The sequence below is a fragment of the Macrotis lagotis genome, chromosome 1 (assembly GCF_037893015.1).
Source record: "Macrotis lagotis isolate mMagLag1 chromosome 1, bilby.v1.9.chrom.fasta, whole genome shotgun sequence".
NCBI classification, from domain to species: domain Eukaryota; kingdom Metazoa; phylum Chordata; class Mammalia; order Peramelemorphia; family Peramelidae; genus Macrotis; species Macrotis lagotis.
Genome location: NC_133658.1, coordinates 330,270,749 through 330,291,507, shown reverse-complemented (window position 1 = coordinate 330,291,507; position 20,759 = coordinate 330,270,749).

Here is a 20,759-nt window from a genome sequence, read left to right as displayed (position 1 = left end):
CGGGAGCAAATGTTCCATGTTATAGCAGGCTTTCCTGGTCAGGAATAGGTGGCATTTTTTGGCCTCTGAGGTCCCATCCAATCTTCAGATTCTGCAATAACTGCCTCTAATTAGTGGCTGAAATAGCCCTCTAACAGCAAATAGACTTCCCCAAAATGCAGGATTTTTTTTTAATAAACAGAGGAAATGATAAATTATGTAGTAACTCCACTCCAAAGGCATTTGGTTCTTAACAGCCGAGTCCTCTGTAGTCTTTAAATAAACAAAAACTTATTTTGTGAACAGACAGGAAAAAAATGAAAGATTTTCTATACTCGGGTTCCACATGTCAACAATTTCTCCCCTGTGTGTATTTTGGCCAGAGCCCTATATCATGATAAATGAATAAAGGAAAACGTAGAGCCCAAGGCAGTCCAGACAGCTCAGCAAATGGCTTTCAGCTGATTATTCTATTTCAGTTGACATTTATCAAATAGTTTCTTGGTCCCTCTCTGTGTCTGTGCTGCAGGGGTAGCAGAGACTGAAAGACTTTACCTGCCCAAATATGATGAGAAATTCTGGAACAAGTGATTTTGTGATTTTTATTATAAGGGGAAAAGTTAGGTCAGAATGGAGAAGCAGCATACTATAATGTAAAGATCCTAAATGGGTGGGGGGATGTGGTGTCAAAATATCCAGATCCAAGCCCCAGCTTCCTCTAATTAGAAGCATATTCTTGAGTAAATCACTTCCTCCTCTGGACCTCAGTTTTTTTTTATTTGTAAAATGAGGGAGTTAGGCTCTGTTGTCTATGTGCCAGCACTCTTAAGTTTTCTTCCTATATTTTTTCTCCAAGGTCCTTTCCAACTTCACTATTCTTCATTCTAAGGCCTTTTCTTGCTCTTATATTGTGTTCTAATATTCTGTGGTCTAAAAAATTTTTCCAATTCTAATATTCTAACATTCTAAAATAAACTTAAAATAATTAGAGTTTAGATACAGGGTGTATGGAATACAGAGAAGCTATTAAAATAAAATAGATGCAGTAACCAGGGGTGGGGTGGGGTGAAGGAAGGGCACAGGCAGCAAGAAATGAGCCAAAATAGACAGTTTGACCTGAGTGGGCATTAGATATTGAGTGGGTGAGCTAAAAAGTTATCACTAAAAAAAAAATACAATAATCAGGGAGGTTCTGCTGAAAGTACAGGAATCTCTTGAGTACATAGTTTGAAGGAGTGATCCCATAGGGCTAGGTGGCAGCCCACAAGCAGTATTAGGTTGTTAAGAGAATCAAATCCATAAACCTATCAAGATGAAGATTTTATGAAGGCTGCAAAGACTAGATAAGGGGAATAAATGAGCAGAAGGTGTTGATCCTGCCAAAAGAATTATGGGGAAGGAAAGGCTTTGACAAATGAAGGAAGAGAAATTCTAAGAAAGTAACCTTTTATTAAGGAAGGGGATAGAATCAATGGTTTCATTTTTTGCCATCTCATTAAGAGAATAAATAATGAAAAAGAAGGACCCAAAGTAAGGAAGATCTTAGCCTTGAATTCAAAGACTAGTAAGAGACAATGTTGTAGTGGAAGGTTCATTGGATTTGGAATCAAGACTTGAACATCAAATCTTGGCTCTGACACTCGCTGGTTGTGTGACCCTGAACATTTCAGTTAATCTTTCTGTACCTCAGTTTTCTTTGTAAAATAAATCATTGACCTCATAACAGAAGAGGTGCAGAATGAGATACACATTTTTGAATATGTGGATTTGTTTTGCTTGACTATGGTTTAATTTTTTTATCAGAAGGTTAAATTTGGGGATGGGGGGACAAGGCTGCGAAGAATTGAATGAACAGCCATGGCGTATGATGATAAAATAAAAGTGATGAGCATCAGCGAAGCAATAAAATGCATAAAAGAGAACAGAATGAGTCTAGAAAGAATGAGTCTAGAAAGAACATAGATGAGCAAGAACTTTGAAACTAATATATTGAATTATTTATTTGCTAAAAACCCCCAACTTGTGCATGGTAGAAATTCACTTTACAATTCGCTTTTTCTTATTCCTATCTGAGAATGCCCATATTTGTTAATGTTTGTCATTTAGGACATACATGTGAGTGTGTTTGAGTATGTGTGTGTGAGTGCACATGTATTTAACATGAGTGGTTGGACTAGCAGATATCTGAGGCCCCTTCCAATTCTTCAACTTGAAATATTGCTGATGACTCATTTAAGATGGTAGCAGAGTGCTTTTTTAATACTGTTCTCACAATTCTATGTGGGGTAAGTAGGGCTGATATTCTTGTTTCCATTCTGTGAATTAAGAATTTGAGGTCCAGTGATCAATGTTGGAAGGAATGTGAGAAATCTGGGACACTAATGCATTGTTGGCCAACCTTTTGGAGAGTAATTTGGAATTACACCCAAGGGGCAATAAAAATGTGAATACCCTTTGATCCAGCAACACCACCACTGGCTCTATACCCTTGAAGAGATCATGAAAAAAGGGTAAAAATATCACTTGTACAAAAATATTCATAGCAGCTCTGTTTGTGGTGGCAAAGAATTGGAAATTGAGTGACTGTCCATCAATTGGGGAATGGCTGAACAGGATGTGGTATATGTATGTTATGAAACACTATTGTTCTATTAGAAACCAGGAGGGATGGGAATTCAGAGAAGCCTGGAAGGATTTGCATGAATTGATGCTGAGTGAGATGAGCAGAACCAGAAGCACATTGTACACCTTAATATCAACATGGTGGCAATGATCAACCTTAATGGACTTGCTCATTTCATCAGTGCAACAATCGGGGACAATTTGGGGGTATCTGCAATGGAGAATACCATCTGCATTCAGAGAAAGAACTGTGGAGTTTAAACAAAGACCAAACCCTATTACCTTTATTTTTTTTTAAAAAAAGGATATTATGTATTTTTTCCATAAGGATATGATTTCTCTCAACACATTCAGTTTTGATCAATGTATGCCATGGAAACAATGTAAAGATTATCAGACTGCCTTCTGTGGGGGATGGGGGGAGGGAAGTGAGATTGGGGGGAAAATTGTAAAAATCAAAAAATGATTAAAAAAAGAATTTGAGAGGTGGCTAGGTGGTGTAGTGGATAAAGCACTGGCCTTGGAGTCAGGAGTATCTGGGTTCAAATCCAGTCTCAGACACTTAATAATTACCTAGCTGTGTGGCTTTGGGCACACCACTTAACCCCATTTGCTTTGCAAAAACCTAAAAAAAAAAAAAAGAATTTGAGGTCCAGATCAAGGAAATGATTTGACTACAATCAAGCATTTTATCCTCAGAAGTACTTTCTTATTTATATGTTTTATTATTTTGATTGATTATAATACTGAATAATATGTAATATTCTATACCATAATGGTAATACTGTCATTACTATAATGACATAACATGATATTGTTTTGTTTTTCCTATCATCTCTTCTCCACTCATTCCTGTAATGTCATTCTATACTCAGTGTCCAATGTCCACACAGATCTTACTGTTATTTTTGTCCCATTTCTTGTCTTCTGATTCCGAATCTATTATTCTTTCTACTATGCCCTGATGCCTTTCAGTATGCCTTTTTCTAGACTCATACTTATTCCTAACTCAAACTGCAATGTAAACCAGTTTATTATGGTCCAAATCATTTACCACTTAGTAGATTTGCTTGCTGACATGATTGTTATCTCTTTCCAGGTTGAAATTTTTTCTATCTGGTACTACTATTATCTCTAATATTCTATATTTTGTTTTAATATTGTCTGTGTTAATATCCTCTTTTTGCCATGGCTTTTATCCTCTAATATTTTCTTTCTTTCATCACTGACATTTTATGTTTTGATGAATCTCATAAATAATATATGACTCAGCTATTATAAGTGGAAACTCTCCTCCTATAAACAGTGTTTCACTTTATTTTCCTATAGCATCCAGGTTCTAAAAGGTACTACTGGAACCTAAGCAAATCAGCACCATGGTCAGCAGTCAGACTGGTGCTGATAGCATCGTATTAATAAGGAAAAAAGTCCTGGGTTCAATTCCTTCAATTGGTGAATTAATGTTACTTTCCTGCAAGCTATAAAGGGAGATAGGGGTGGGGAGAGAGATAATACTAAAAACAACACCATTGTGCCAGGAGTAAGGAGGCCTGTTTCTTCAAACTCTTTTTACCAATAACCAACTGCATGACCTTGGATGAGTCATTAAACTTCTCTGGGCCTTAGTTCCCTCACTTGTAAAATGAGAGGCTTAGATCTAATATCTCAGAATCTTTACAGTTCTAATATGCTATTATCTAAAATACTTTTCAGCTCAAATATTCTATGTGCTAACATTCCTTCCAGATAGAACATCCTCTGTGTCCCAAGATTCTAGGTAGCTAGATTAATAGATTCTGAGTTTGAAGGGATCTTAGGGGACAACTAGGCCAACTCTCATTTTACATATGGAGAAGCTGAGGATCAGAAAGGTTAAATAACTTGCCAGAGTTCACACAGGAAGTTACTGACAGGATGAGCATTCAGGTCCTTTGCCTCCAAGTCTCCTGACTTTTCATTGCCTGTACTATTTCTAACAACCTTTCCAATTCTGACCTTACATAGTTTTATATTCTGTGCTTTATTTTCCCTTTAATCTCTCATAATCTTTTTTGTTTTCTATTATGCTGTGTTTTAAGGTCTTTCCAACTGTACAAATGAAGTTTTGTGTTATATTTTAAGACAACATTCTGTGGTCCTATGTGATACCCAAAGTACATTTATAACTGAAACCTGGAACCTGAGATGTTCCTGAAGCACAGGGATCATTTAGATTCCCCCTCTCCTGCCTTCCTCATCCCAAGACTGGCCTGCTGAGAACACAACCTTCCATGGAAACAGCAGGGAGAAAAACCCTTAGGACTCTGGCAAGCTCTTGACATGGTTAAAAAACCAACATTGCTCTTCAAAATAGATGTGATTGGGCTCCTTGTGATCCAAAAGAGACACTAAGATTGCTTTGTGCAGGGATGAGCCATTCGTCTGATTGTGCGCTTCCCAGATTTGTATAAAACAGAATACGGATGGTGTGTCAGAGTTTACCGCTCACAGACATTTTCTGTGGCAAGCTCTGCAAAATGTATCAGTCCAATCTCTGCCTCCTATATTCAGTGTTGATTAGACACTATTTCTGCCTGGATTTTCAGAAAGCTCAAGTGCTTTTTTAATCACTACCGAGGCTCATTACTGCTCTGCAGTGACTCTCATGTCCTCCAGTTCTCCTTTCAGATTAGATTCTATAGTCAGATGAATATTGGATGATTTCATTACATACAAATGCAATCAACAGTTTTGCATAAATTTCTTCCCTTTTCTTGAGTTTCAATTGACCCCAGCACCCATGGCGGCAGGCGCAATACACATGTAAATGAGATGGATTTGCAGCAAAGACAGGAGCCTATAGAGATGGGTACAAACACAAACTAAACTACTGGGGTATGATAAATGTTAGAGCTGAATAGGATATTAGAACATAGACCATAAAATACTGAAACTAGAAGGGGTCTTAAAACATAGAATTTAAGGACATATAGCATAGAATATTGAAGAGCATAAAATATTAGAACATAGAATTTCAGAGGTGGAGGGGACCTTAGAGGAGCCCTTCTAGATTATTCCTGACCCACATTCTGCTTGACCACCTAGAGTTCACATACAATAGAAATTCTCTTTCAAAACTTATTCATGCTGGCCAAAAGTGTCAAACTCAGGGCTACCATTTTAGAGACAAATCTCCTTTAATGCTCATTCCCAGGAATATTCTATTTTAAGGATAAGGATTATGGTAAATGCTTAACAACTAACTCTTTGAAATGTATGGCACACTTTTCAATTTAATCTAAATTATTAAGATTTTCTCAACTACATTCTTAAGTCTAGACAACGAAATGATAAATCTAGCCCTGATTTGTAGCATTTGATAATTTCCAAGGTGCAAATGCACATACTGAAAATTTAACTGCCAGTTCAAGAGCTGGTACAAACCAACTCCAGCCCACTTCTGAGGACTATTTTAGGATTGCAGATTTGCAGGTGGAAGAGACTAAACATTCAGGACAGTTATGTGGGTTGCTCAAAGTCACATGGACATTCAGCATCTGAAGTAGGATTGGAGTTTAGGTCTCGTTACCACACTTTACCAGTGAACCATTGCACTATGTCCTGGCTGCTCAGGCCCCTCATTTGACTGATTAGGCTGATTTGCCCAGTTTTTACAGTACATTGTCCCATCCCCCTCCCCTCCATTCTCTGTGAACTGGAGGATTGTCAAGAGTGGGATTTCTGAAGCATTGAGACTTAAGATAGGGCAGCCTCGAACTCCTAGCTTTGAGATGGCTAATAACCTTTGAGGCCTTGTTCCAATGAGTCTGGCTACCTTGATCTATCTAGTATACCCAGGCAGGCAGATGCTTACAAGATTTTGGGGGATGCTAATGAGCATGCACCTGCATATGGCTACAGACAGCAGCCTGGCAGAGGATGCTCCCTGTTTCCTAGTTATTTCTGAGAGGTATCACAGCAAAGAGTGCTGTTGGTTGAGGAGCCAGAAGATCTGGGTTTGAGTCTGGCCTCTTCACTTAATCGTGGTGTGACCTGTGGCATGTCACTTCATTTTCCCTCTCTGAAAGAGAGAAATAATGTTCCCCTACTCTGCCTCCTTCACAGGGTTGTTATGGGAATCAAATGAGATACTGCATACAAAGCATTTGTAAACTAATACTTATACACAGACATTTGTGAATCATTACCATTATAACCAATTTATTCTCAATGTAAAGTTAAGATAACTGACAATCTTAGTTATGAGGCCACCAGTCATAATGCAGAGTATGGTGGAAAGATCTTTGAACTAGCAGGAGAGCCAAGTTCTAGTCTCAGCTTTGTTACTGAGTCTTTGTAGGTTCTTAGGAAAGTCATTTCCATCTCTGGGCCTCATAACTAAGATTGTAAAAAAAGATTCTCTGTAAAATTAGGAAGTTAGACTAGATGACCTCCAAAGTTTCTTCTGACTCCAATAAAGAAATAGCATATTATTTAATAGTATACTATAGCTTAATAATAGCAAAATAAATATTCTAAGGTCCCTTCAAGTTCTAACCTTCCTTGTTTGAAGCTTTCTTCTTGATTAAACATTCTATATTCTGCATTCTAATATTCTTTTGTTCTAAGGTCTCTTCTAACTTTAATAAAGAAATATCCAATGATTATGCAGTGAGGGCTACCACCATGTTCCAAATTCTCTCTCTCAATTGTCATCCCTCCTTCCCATTCAGTGACTTTCTTTTCCTCGCTCTCTTTTTTGTCTCTGACTGCTTCCCCCCCCGTCTGTCTCTGTCTTTCTCTGTCACTCTCTGCCTCTATCTCTGTCTCTCTCTCTCTCTCTGTCTCTGTCTGTCTCTGTCTCTGTCTCTGTCTCTCTGTCTCTCTGTCTCTCTGTCTCTCTGTCTCTCTGTCTCTCTGTCTCTCTCTCTCTCTCTCTCATATCAGCTTCCTTTGTTTGCCTGCCTCGCTGCCTGTCTCTTTAGCACTCCCCACTGTATCTGTAGCTGAGTGAGAGCTGACCTCCCCCCTCTGCAGGTCTGAATGGCCTTTAGGAAGACTGGAATGGGGGTGGGTAAGGCTCTGAACTTTGAGGAGCCCCGTTGCAGTGACCTCCTCCCGGCTAGGGTAGAGCCCCCCTGGCCATCCATCTTCCAGTAATGTGAGTTTCTCTTCTTCCCCTGGGATGGTGTTGGGGGAGGGGAAAGGCTTCTAGAAAGCCATCACTCTTTCTCTCTTCACAAACCCATTTTATTACAGTTCCCAGAGTTCGACTGGGATACATCAGCGCTGAGGTCACCAGAGAGGGGTTTATATGGGGGAGGAGCAGAGTAGGGGAGAACAGCTTTCCACATGGAGGATCTTTTTTGTGGCGCCTCAGGCAAACATTTATTTCTTGATTCCCCCTGCCTCAAGTCTTGTTCTTTGGTGAGACCCTTACTTTCAGGATGTCCTGAGACTGCCCTGTTCCTTTTCCCAGGTTGTGTGTGACCTAAAATATCAGAGCATCAGAATGAGAGGAGATCTTAGAGACCAACCAGTGCAGTGTGCTGAAAATTTGGAATTGGAGGATCAATGGTTCAAATTTTACTTCTGCTAATTATCAATAGTGAAATATTAAGCAACCCATCTCACCTCCTTGGACCTCAGTTTCCTCATTTGTAAAATGAAGAGGTTAGATTGGATGATCTTTCAGGTTCTTGTTCTCTCAAATATCAGAACTTAGTTTCAAGGAAGACAAGTGACTTGAGGTCACCCAGTGCCTGGGTGAAAGAGCTAGCCTCTTTGGCTTCTACCCTATGATGTGCCCCCCCCCCAACTATGGTACTCTACAGTGCCTCTCAGCCCAGGTCTAGCCCCTTGCCCACTCCCATCTTCAGAGAATAAATTGCTCTCTTATTCTCACTGATAAGGAAACAAGCATTTCTGAAATGCTGGTGACCAGGGCTTTAAAAAGATCATCTTTCTTGTCTTGCACAAGTAGGTCCTGATATTATCATCATTTTACAGATAAAGAAACAGGCTAGGGTCACACAGTTAGTAAATATCTGTATCTGTATATGAACTCAGGTCTTCCTTCCCTACACTACTATAACTACACTGTAGCTGCCTCTAGGTAGGAATGGTCCTGATGTCATTTCAAGGCCATCCACCATTTACCTGTCTCTTTATTAAGCTTTGCAGTTTGCCATTCTCTCATATATACACCTGTCATTCAAGGCTAAACTGATCAACACTCTTTTCCCTCTTTTTTCCTCCTCCCCAACCTCCGCACCTCCCACCAACCAGCTTTTCTGCCTACTATTCTTCTTTACCTGATATGCCTTTTCTTCTCCTCACTCCACCCAAGACCCACTTTTTCTGTGGGCATTTCCTCTAGTCCCCATGAAAAACCTAAATGACCCCTTTCTCCTCAGATGTTTCTTGCCCCTTTTTGTACCTATCTCATCTGTCATAAGATATGTTATGTCCCTGCCTCTCCAAACATTTTCCCCCTCAACACTTGACTGTGACTTCTACAAGCAGCAACTGAATATTCTCCTTCAGTGTCCACCATATAGCTAAACACAGACCTGAATATATAGAAAATAATAGTACTTATTAAATGAATGGGTAAATGAGCTCTGGAATGCTCCAAGGGTAAGCAATTCAAGAAAAGGACCTTATCTTCTTATTTTCTGTGACTGTGTGATCTTGAATAAGTCACTTCCATGCTCTGGGGCTCAGATTTCATGCTGGAAAATGTCAAAGGTGGATTACAGATGATTTTGAGGTCCCTTCCAGCTTTGATTTTCCATATTCTATTATTCCATGTTCTGAGGGTCATTCTGGCTCCAATTCTTTTCTGGGTCTCTTCCAGATTGAAAACTCATTACCTTGATAACACTGGACTTTGTAGGATTTTTGCTAACTAACTCCTCTGGAGTTCCTTCCCTCCTCGACTGAGGTTTTGACAGAAAAGTCAGTGGCAACTTGAACCGGCTTTCTAGGGAACTGGTTAATTCCCAATTTCCTGTATTTCTTCCACAATGTGGAGAGCTGCAGGGTAGGCAGAAGTAGGCAGTTTGAAGAGGTCGGATAGGATAGGGTCTAGGAGAAGGCCCAGCTTAGAGCTTGATTAAAGTAATCCCTCAGGTTCTGGGGGAGACCTAGGAAGTCTGAGAGCCTGAAATCAAATATAAGCATGTAGGAAAAAAATCCAAAAGATGCTAGTTTCCCCTTCAAGGGAGAAACTACATTTGTTCATTGATAGGATTAGAAATAGGGCCAACTTTTGATTACAGATGCTACTGGAGCTGGGGGCCATTAGTACAAATAATTGGAAATGACAGATTAACTGAATGGCCTTTCTAAGTGCAGAGGCTAAGTCTGAGCCCTAAAGTCCATCACCTTAGAATAGAAGATTCTGTTCCATTGCTTCCTGAACTGCTTTTGACTTTATACTAGTGGGCCACAAAGAGAATTCTAGGCCTGTAAATGCTATCTTTCCCGTGGGTTTAAAGGACATACACATGCAAGACCAGAGTTAGTTTCCTGACTGAAGGCAGGAGGAGGGTTAAGATGAGCCTTGAATGTCTCTGCTGACCCTTGGAGTGGTGTGAATTTTGGAGGATTGTGATAATAATAAATTCACATTTATATTATGCTTTGACTACTGCCCACACATAATGTCAGGACTAGTCCTGCCTAGAGATTGTTAGGGAAGCTCAGAAAAATCAGTGGCCTTGCCCATGATTGGAGCTCTGCCCATGATTTTATAACTAGTTAGTATCTGAGGGAGAATTTGAAAAGTTTCTCCTCCCTCACTCCTAATCCCCCACAAGATTCGAATTCTTTCCATTGTGCTCCACACTACCTCTTCATGACAAGGGAGTAAAAGGGAACACTTCTCAAGAACTTCTAAATAATTCCAATGGATGAAGGACAGTATGGCATAATAGAGTGAACTTTGTCTTCAAACCTGGCCACTTACTACTTGCAAGTCATTCATTCATTATTCTCTCTGGGCCCCAGTTTCCTCACCTATAAAATGAGGCCACTGGATCTGATGAACTAAGTTTTAAATCTTTAATCCTATGACTTCTATAGGCCTGCCAAAATGAGATCCCACTTTAAAGCATTACCTAGTTGACTATTGGTTTACTAGTCAATGATTACTGGCAAGTTCTAATTCATAGGAAAAAATTCTCCATGAGGAAGCTGATGGGCATCATTAAACATGATCAAATCTCCCAAGATTTAGCATGTTTTCTGGATGCCCAAAGCTCCATTCAGGGGTTTTTTTAGGAGAGGAGAAGGGAGAAATAGACTTCTGAAGATGTGCTTAGTTGACTGAAAGTGCAGGATGTCCCTGGAAAAACAGTGACCCCACAGAGGTGGGAATCATCACATGAGACACAGATACTAGCTTTAACACAGGATTCTTTTCTGGTCACTTCCTCACAAATACTCACCTGGGAAAGGAGGCAGAGAGGTCTGTCAGCTGGACACTCCATACTCAAATCTTCTTAAGTGTTTTTTAATTAATAGGAACAAAACTCTCTCCAATTAGGAGCCACACGGGAAGTTGGCAGGGGGAGGGGGAGTGATCTCTTTGGTAGTTTTAGGTACATTAGACAGAAACCTCTTGTCCTGAGAATTGGGTATGTTCCTCACCCCCTACCCCCACCCCCACCCCAGCCTGGGGGAGACTTGAACACTCAAGCAATTTCTATAAAATAAACTATATAATCAGGTAAATAAGTCCATAAGGTAGATTGTTCCTTTCCAGCTGCTCATGTCCCCAGTCGGTAACCTGTCTAATCTCAGGGTAATGTAACATGTGTCCAATTACGACTGGATCTCCTTTGAGAGTGGTTTGGGGAGAAGGCCAGTGTAGGAGATTGCTGGGGGAGGGGAGCCTCGAAAGCAGAATTAAAACATTTAAACTGTCAATCCGAATCCTGGAGAGGCCTGATTACCTGGGCTGGGAGGAGGACTGGTTTGGTTTGGTGTCTGCTACAATTTCCTGGCCTCCGGCATTGACGCTGGATGACTCCTTCCTTCCAGGGAGGAAGCCTTCTGGCTACCTGAGACCTGGGGGTCCTTGGGGGTGGAGTAAGGTCTTTCCCTCTGAACCCAGAGTCAAATCCCCCTATCCCCCTCCTTTCAGCCTAGCTCAGTATATCTGGCTTGTTAGCAGGCTGAGTAATATATACACACACACACACACACACACACACACACACACACACACACATGTATATATATGTATATATACATATATGTGTATATATACATATATGCATACATGTAAAAGCATGAATGACCAATGTATAGGATCATGAACTAGTAGAAAGAGCATAGGTTTTAGAATCAGAATCTGGATTCCAATTCCATTTCTACTACTTAGTGGATGACCAAGTCACTTAACAGTTTCCTTATCTGTAAGGATATCTGTATCTGACATATAATAATACATTCTCCACTTCGATCCTCCTCATTTGTGAATGTTAAAATTGGCAGTGAATGAACTGGTAATCACATTGTAGGCATGTAAGTTGAAAGAGCTTGGTTGGGACATATAACCTGGAAGACAGGAGATATAAGGTGAATTAATATCTACAAGTATTTGAAGAATGGGAAAAAGAGTTTAGATTTTTTTTTAATCACCTTATAACAAGATTATTGCAAGTAGCCTTCTTGTCAGTGTCCCTGACTCAAGTCTCTCCTCTCTCCAATCCATTCTCCACTCAGCTTGTCCATAATTTTCCAAAAGTCACTCTGATAATTAATAAATTCTGATGGCTCTCTATGACCTCCAAGATCAAATATAAAATCCCATTTGGTTTTTGAAGTACTTTATAACCTGATTACTTCCTACCTTCTCAGTCTATCTATACTTTTCTTTCCTCCATGTACTTTGTTATCTACTGATACTGGCCTCCTGGCTGTTTCTGCACATAATACTCCAAGCGCCTGACTTTTTCTGACTGTCCCTTAAGCAGGAAATGTTCTTCTTCATCTCTACCTACAGATATCTCTGACTGTCATCAGATCTCAGCTCAAACCTGACCTTCTGCTAGGCTTTCCAATTCTCCTTTGATATTGATGCCAGTGCCTTCTCCTTGAGTTTACCTCCCTCCATTCACCCTGTATAGTTATCTCATATAGGCATAGATGTTTGCATGTTATTTTCTTCTATGTGATTAGGAGCTTTCTGAGGGCAGGGACCAGTTTTTGCCTTTCTTTTATATCCCCTAGTTCTTTTCACAGTGTCTGCCACGAATTAATTACTTCAATGACTTTTTGACCAGGAGAGCAGAATTAGAAGAAATTGGGAGAAGCTATAGAGAGGCAGATTTGGGCCTGATGTAAGAAAAATTGTCTGATTGAGAAGTCTCCAAAAGTGGAATGAAATGCCTTAGGAGGTAGTGAGCTCCCCCTTTTTCTTCTTCAAGGGAAGATTGAATAACCATTTGTCTAGAATGTTGTGGAAAGGATGCCTGCTCAGGTATGGTCTGGGATCTCTTTCAGTTTTCAGCTTTTGTAATTCTATGATTTTGATAATGGGGGTATGTGTTTGCATATTATACAACCACATGGTGGTATACAAATATAAAAATGTACTAAAATTATGTAAGAGAGATGCATAAGGATATATTATGGATATCAGAACATATCTGTGATATATTTTCAAGAACGAATGAATGTGATATATGAAGTATATCATATATAAACATGAGATATATGTATATTTCTGATACATGCACATGAGTGAACCCTGTTCACAAGCTAGTAGAATGTAGTTTTTAGTTTGTATGATATATACACAAATGTATAGCAACTAAATGTGTGATGATTAGGCAGGATGCTAAAAGAGCAGCCTTCTTGGTCCTTGAGAGAGAGAGAGAGAGAGAGAGAGAGAGAGAGAGAGTCAGAGAGAGAGAGAGACAGAGAGACAGAGAGACAGAGAGAGAGAGAGATATTCTCAGGACTTTAGCTTGATGCTAGACCCAAAAGCCTTGTTCTCACTTCCATACCTACTCTCCTGAGGCTTTCTGGGAAGGGCAAATAGAAGCAAACGCTGACTTGGCCTAAATCCTGTAATGGAAGGAAAACTGGGTTTGTAGTCACAAGTCTTGAGTCTAAGTCTCAATTCTGCCTAACTTCATATGGCCTCAGGCAAGTTATCTCTCTCTGGATTTTAGTTTCTTCCTATGTAAAATGTGTGGGTTGGAAGAGAGGATCTTGAAGGTTTGTTCCCATCACCCCCACCCCCCAGCCCCACCTCCATCCTATGGGGCTAGGCCCACATTCCCCATCCTTGCCTCTTTCCTCCCTCCACCCTCTTTCCCCACCCAGCTGTCCTTGGACTCTGTCCAGGTTTCCCTGCTCCTTCTCTCCTCCCCCCTCCCCCCACCAGAGGCCTTTGGGTCTCATTGGGCAAACATTCCCCTCTAAGGCTATTGTTTCTGACCTGTAGTCTGGAGACAGGAGTTGAACAGGAGAGGAGGGAAGCGTGGCAGTTGGGCAGGCCCGACCAGATGAGGACCTTCTGCCCCTAGAGAGACAGTACAGGCCAGGCGGGAGACCTGGCAGGGCTGAAGATTCCTTAGGCCAGGCAACAGGAGGAAATGCAGCATTGTTCACTTGGGGGGTGGGGGGAGACAGGGAGGGGAAGTGTGGCTTCCTTCCAGGGAGTTCCCTCTGCCCCGTTGCACATAAAAGGAGATAGTCGGGGGAGCTGGCCCAAGGCCTCTTGGAGAGGAAGCCCGACCCTGCTCCTCAGCTAGCATCTCCATCCTTTCAGTCACCTCCCCCCACCTCCCCTACCATTTCCCCAAACATTTAGGTCATGACAGGGAGGGAATGGGTAGTGTCTTTCTCCCTTGGCAGGGTAGGCCACTTGGAACTCAGGTCATTCATCAATGATAGGCCACCTTCTTCCATCTGCCAAATCATGGTATAGTGATAAAAAAGAAATACTCCTCTTGGACAATGAAGACCCAAGTTGGAGCCTGGGTTCTGATTCTGGTTAGGTGTGTGACCTAGTGCAAAGCAGTTTACTACTCTGGGCCTTTGTTTCATATTTCATCTAATGAGGATAATAATAACTATACTAACCACCTACTTATCAGAGAATTTAGAGCTAGAAGAGATCTTAAAGGATTGAGTACAACTAGTTTATTTTGCAAATGAGTCAACAAACCCAATGATACAACCAGGACACATCTTCTGACTCTACATCTACTGGTTTTACCAGTATTTTGAAGCAATCTCCCACTCATTACTTTTGGGGAAAACATTTAGTAAGTCTCTAAAATGCTAGAGAAATGTGAACTGTTCTTATTTTTATGAGGATGTACATGAGTCTGAGCTCATATTTCCCAGTGAACTATAAGGGAAAATTAATGATAGTCATAATCATTCCTTGTGTTTGTAGAGCATTTTATGGTTATAAAAGTCAGTACCAAATATAGTCTTATTTGAGCATTCTCTTTTGTGCTCAGAAAGGACAAAAATGGCATCACTATGTTGGGGTCAAGATACATAGAGTGTCAGATTGTGGCTGGTCAGACAATAGATGTGAACTCAGAAGGTCTACCATAGGTTGGGCACAAATAGTCCATATGAACATTTGGAGTAGAGTTGTCTCTAAATTTGTACACCTCATGTACTATTGCATTGAACTACAACCATTATGCTTTGTTCATAGAACACAGCACCTTCTTTGATTCAAGCACACCATGGTAGATGATGTCTTATATTTCCCATGTCTCACAATTGATTTCAAAATTATTCAGAGGGGTCTTGAGAGTGTCCTTGTATGGCTTCTTCTAACCTCCATGTAATCACTTACCTCACAGGAGTTTTCTATAAAATAGCAAATGTATATTTGAACAACATGACTAACCCATTGCAATTATGCTCTCTATCCTATGAGGGAAGCAGTTCAGGATCAATACCTCCATTTTACAGATGAGGAAAGGAGGCCCAGAGAGCTTGAGGGATGTACCTAAGGTCAGCAGAAACCAACCTGCTTAGTTTCTAGTTCAGTGATATTTCTATTTTATCCTTTATTAGGATTGCAAGGTAGAGGGGTGGATAGAGTGGGGGTCCAGAAGGAGTGGGTGGAGGGAATGGGTTGTGGAGTTTAACCTACTCAACAGAACCAACTGTTTCCAAGGAGGATTTTGCAATATACCTTTTTTCACAAATTAGTCTGGGAATTGTGAATGCCATATTTATCAGTGAAGCAGGCCTAAAAGAGTCTCTGCCAACTGATTTTAAGAACTTTAGTAAAAAATTATTGTCAGGCCTTTTACAGATTGTGTAAGTCTGGGGAATATTTCCTGTCTCTGAGCCCTAGTTTCCTTATCTGTCAAATGGATTCAATAATATACTAAAAACACTCTGGAAGGGAGAGTTATCTAAACTCAGATTAATTGAAGTTACCAATTTTGTTCTCAAAGGACAGTTGATGAAATATATTTCTCTCCTCTCTGTAGAAAGATGTGGGACTACAGATTCAGAATGGTGAATATGCTATCAAGTCACTGTGGTGGTTGTTTTCAGAGTTGCATGACTGTCTTTTGTTACAAAACTATATAACTCCTCAATGCTGAGGAGTTATATAGAAAAGTTGTACATAAAAATAAATGATATTTTTAAAAAGAGAGTTAGGATTATTCCATTCTTTGTTTTTTTGTTTTTTTTTTTGGAGACTGGAGCTCCTTATCCAATCAATGGTTTCTTATAAACCTAAAAATGTTGACCTGTTCTTTCTGCCCTGAACTGGTTCAGCCCTTCTTAGACAGCCCAATTGCCCTTTCCAAACACCTTATCTGGTTAGTACACTGCCACTCAGAGCTCCAAAACTCAAGCAATCCACCATCCTCAGCCTCCCGTTGTAGATGGGATTACAGACATGCATCACCATCCCTGATCAATTTTTGACTTTGAAATCCAAGGTCTAAGACATACAGCAGATGCTTATTAAAAACTGTAGATTGATTGATCAAAAAAACCCCTCAAACCTTAAGATGTTAAACAAAAGAAGAAATGAGAGGTATCATAATTAATGGGCTCATTCATTTATTCAATAGATATTTCTTCAGTGCCTCCAATCTTCCCCTCTAAGATTACCTTTCATCTGCTTTATATGTGCCTTACATTGCTTATTTAGGAACATGCCTCCTTCCTTGGAATGTTACTTTCTTGAGATCAGAGATTTTTTTTGCCTTACTTTGTATCTGAAGGGCTCAGTTTAGTGCCTGGCCCCTTAGTTAAATGCTTGTTGATTGAGTGAGAGGATGCGGTTAATATCTTGACAGAGAGACAAAGTACTTGGGGACTTCAGAGGAAGGAGAGATCTTTCCTTCCTAGGAGGGGACCAGGGAAGCTTTCCTAGAAAACTGCTATCTGCACTGGTTCTTAAAGGATAGGTTGAGATTCGGTAGGTATATTATAGTCGGAAAGAAGAACGTCAACACACAGGGACTGGACAAAAAGGGATAACAAGATTGCCAGTTTAACACATATTTGCTTGAAGTTGATTAGTGAGGGATAAGACTGAAGAGACTTGGGTCATTTCATAGAGGGCTATGAATGCCAGGATAAAATATATTGGACTTTATTTAGTAGGTAGTGGAGAGCTATTGAAGATTCCTGAATTAAGGAGTGATATTCCCAGAGCATTTATTAGAAGATGAATCTGATGACTTGGGCAGGATAGGTAGGAGCCATGAGGCAGATAGAGCAGTTAGGAGAATATTATAATATTCTTCTAAGGTTAAAGATTATAAAGGATTGTAATCTCTTCACTGTCAGTCCTTGTTGACTGTTATTTGACAGCACTCTCATAGTACTTTGTTAATAAGTTGCTTTATAAAATTGAAAGTAATAACTCCTTAAGTTTTATAAAATTTTATTGGTGCCTTGTGTCTTCACATTATAGTTATTTCCAGATATCTCATCCTCATAAGATTTTCCTTGGGGCAAGGGGGGAAACCAATTGATCTATCCACCACCTTTGACAGGATATGCAACATTCCACATCCATAGTCCCCAACCTCATCACTGAAAGGAACAAGCTATATTTCTTCATCTTCTCTCCAGGGCAAAGATTGACCATTGCAATTACTTAGCATTCAGCTTTGTTTTATTGCTTTTCCATTTTCCATTGTTGTAGCTTTTATGTATATTGTTTTCCTCATTCTGCTTACTTCATTCTCTATCAATTCACGCAAATAGTACCATGTTTTTCTGAATCCTTTATATTCATAATTTCTTATGGCACAATAATATTCCTTTATATACTGCAATTTGTTGAGCTATTCCCCAACCAGTGGGTGCCCATTTTATTTCTAGTCATTTGCTACTACAAAAGTGTTCCTATGAATATATTGAAATATAAAGAACTTTTTTCCTTTCTGTTCTTGATCTCCTTGAGATAATATGACCTGTGCTGGGATATTTAGGTCAAGGGATATGAACAGTTTTATTTTTTTCTAGTTAATTGCACATTTTTTTCAGAATAGTTCATTCAGTTTGCAGCTCCATCAATAGCATTGTGCTTGTCTTCTCATGACCCCTCCAACATTGACTACAAAAAGAGATGGGTTCACATTTTACTTCTAATACTTGGTTATTCCATGACCCTCTCTTTGACTTCATTTATAAAATGAAGAATAATCCTGGTGTTACCTATCTCATAGGGCTGTTGTGAGAAAAGTATTTTGTATAATTTGAAAGATATCTTTATGTGTAAATCTGAATGACTATTAAGAATAACACTATTAATAAAATCCTCCTCTGATGTCCCATAGTGTGAAGATGACCCCAGCTCTTCATAGTTCTATCACTAGAGACTAAATTTTGGCTGGTTTTTCTATAAATTGGAGGAAGCTTTGAGTATGGGTTATGGATGGGTGTCTTTTGCCCAAGGTTCAATGTAGATAAATAAAGTCTAAACAGACTAGACAGTGGTAGATTTTTTTCAGCCTTAATAATTCATGAAATTATCTCAACAGTTTAGTAGCTTAGTGAAGGGTTTGGAGTCAGTAAGACCTGAGTTGATATTTTGCCTCAGACACTTAAACTATATTTTTTTCTGGGCAAATTACTCCCTGCTTGCCTTAGTTTTCTCTTCTGTAAAATGAGAACAATAACATCTACTTCACGGGGTTGTTATGAAAATCAAATATGCAAAGAACTTTACAAATTTTAAAATTACATGTAAATTCTTCTTTTTTCTTTTCTTCCTCTTCCTCCTCCTGCTTTTTCCTCCTCCTCTTTCTCCTTCTCCTTCTTCTTCTTCTTCTTCTTCTTCTTCCTCCTCCTCCTCCTTCTTCCCAGGGGGCTTGCAGTTTACACCCATGAAAAGAACACTTTCATGGATGAAATTGAAGATATTTGAAGGACTAAAATGACTTTGCTATGGTTCAAACTTTCTACTAATTTGTACTGTTTTCTCCTGGTAGTCTGAAGTACTGAGGCCATCATTAATAAATAACAGTATTAAATATTAATACACAATGTATTGGCACTGATAGGGACACCTATTGCATCAGAAAGATTTAGTTAAACATCTCAGCAGTGCAGAGGAGACAATAATGTATTCGGCTTGGTCTGTACAGTCTGAGGACATTAATATGTAATTAGCAAGAGAAATAGGGACTAAGCAAACAGCAACCCCTGTGGTTTCCATAGCACCATTCCATCCAGGATTGCAAAGTGGTTTTGTATTTTCAACTCATCTTGGGGGAAGGAAAAAGGATGAGACTGAATCTCCCCAGTTAATACTGAAGTCAAATGACTTAGAATTCTAGAATGTCAGAGCAGAAAAGACTATAAGAAAATAGAATGCTAAATATTCAATATTTGAGCTGAAAGGGTCTTTTAGAACACAGAATGGCAGAATATCGACTATTTGAGCATCAAGAAATTTTAAAAGGATATTTGTAAAGGACCCTACCTTAGATAATAAAATGTTTGAACTTACAGTTTGAACCTGAGGATCCTGAGACTACAAAATTATTAGATGATAGAATATGCAATGAATACTAGAATTTGGAAGGGACCCCTTATTTTATAATTGGGAAGACTAAAACCCAGAGGAATTAATAGGTCAGAGAGCAAATTGGGTTGGGACCTCCTGAAAACACTTGGAAAATTTCTTGCTCCTCCAAATCTCTCCCTTTTTCACCAGGCAATAACAGAGCAACTTCATGTGAAATTTGGGGAGCTTATCCAGGGTCCTCCAGGGCTCAGCCTTGGTGTGTATATTAGGAACTGTTCCCCTATATTCTCCTTCCCCCACCCTAAGCCATGGAACCCTATACTAGGGTAGTAATTGACATCAGATGCTTCTGTGACCTATGGAATCCACCCAAGGAGCCTGGAACCATTTATTTCTGGAAGCAAAACCTCTAGCCCTCTATCCATCTCTCTACCACCACTACCACCATCACCACTACCACCAACACTCCCTCCCTCCCTCTCTGCTCTAGGTGGATTGGGCAGGAGGTCTCTACCTCCTTGCCTCCCAAGCTAAACTTGGCCTGCCCCAGAGCCAGGAGGCTGAGTCTGATGAATATGATTGCTGAAAAGCTCCTTCCTGAATTCCCCTTTCCTGGGGATAGGGTTACAAGTTGCCAGACTTCCTGTCCAGCCTGGCCTTTTCATTTTGGATCGGTTGCCTTTTCAAATGCTGTCTGTCAACCTTTCTCATTCATGCCTCCAGCCCCAGCCCCCAATCCTGGGATGGTCAGGGGAACAGAAGAAGGTGAGCCACAAGTGAGGTCCTGAGGACTGAGCATCATCCCCTGCTTCTCCTGCTCCACACCCAAGGTCCCTTTAGAGCAGGCTGGGCATGGGTACCACAGACTCCAGTTTCTACTCAACTCTACTGGTCCCATAGTTTAACATTCCTTCCATTTAGGCAATTCTGAATTCTCATGTTCTATATCACGCATGCCTTTATTCTGACCACAAGTGCCTCTGACTTGGACCTTCCAGTCCCTTCCTGATCTCAGGACCCTTTCTCTTTCCAATTGGAGCTGAGCAGCTGGGAGAGCTGAGTTGAATGGTGGGAGGGGAGGGAGACGGCTGGCCAGTGGTGGCGGCAGCAGCAGCATCAGTAACAGCAGCAGCTTCGGCAGCCCCTTTGTACTGGGAAGAAGGGACTGTAATGGCCT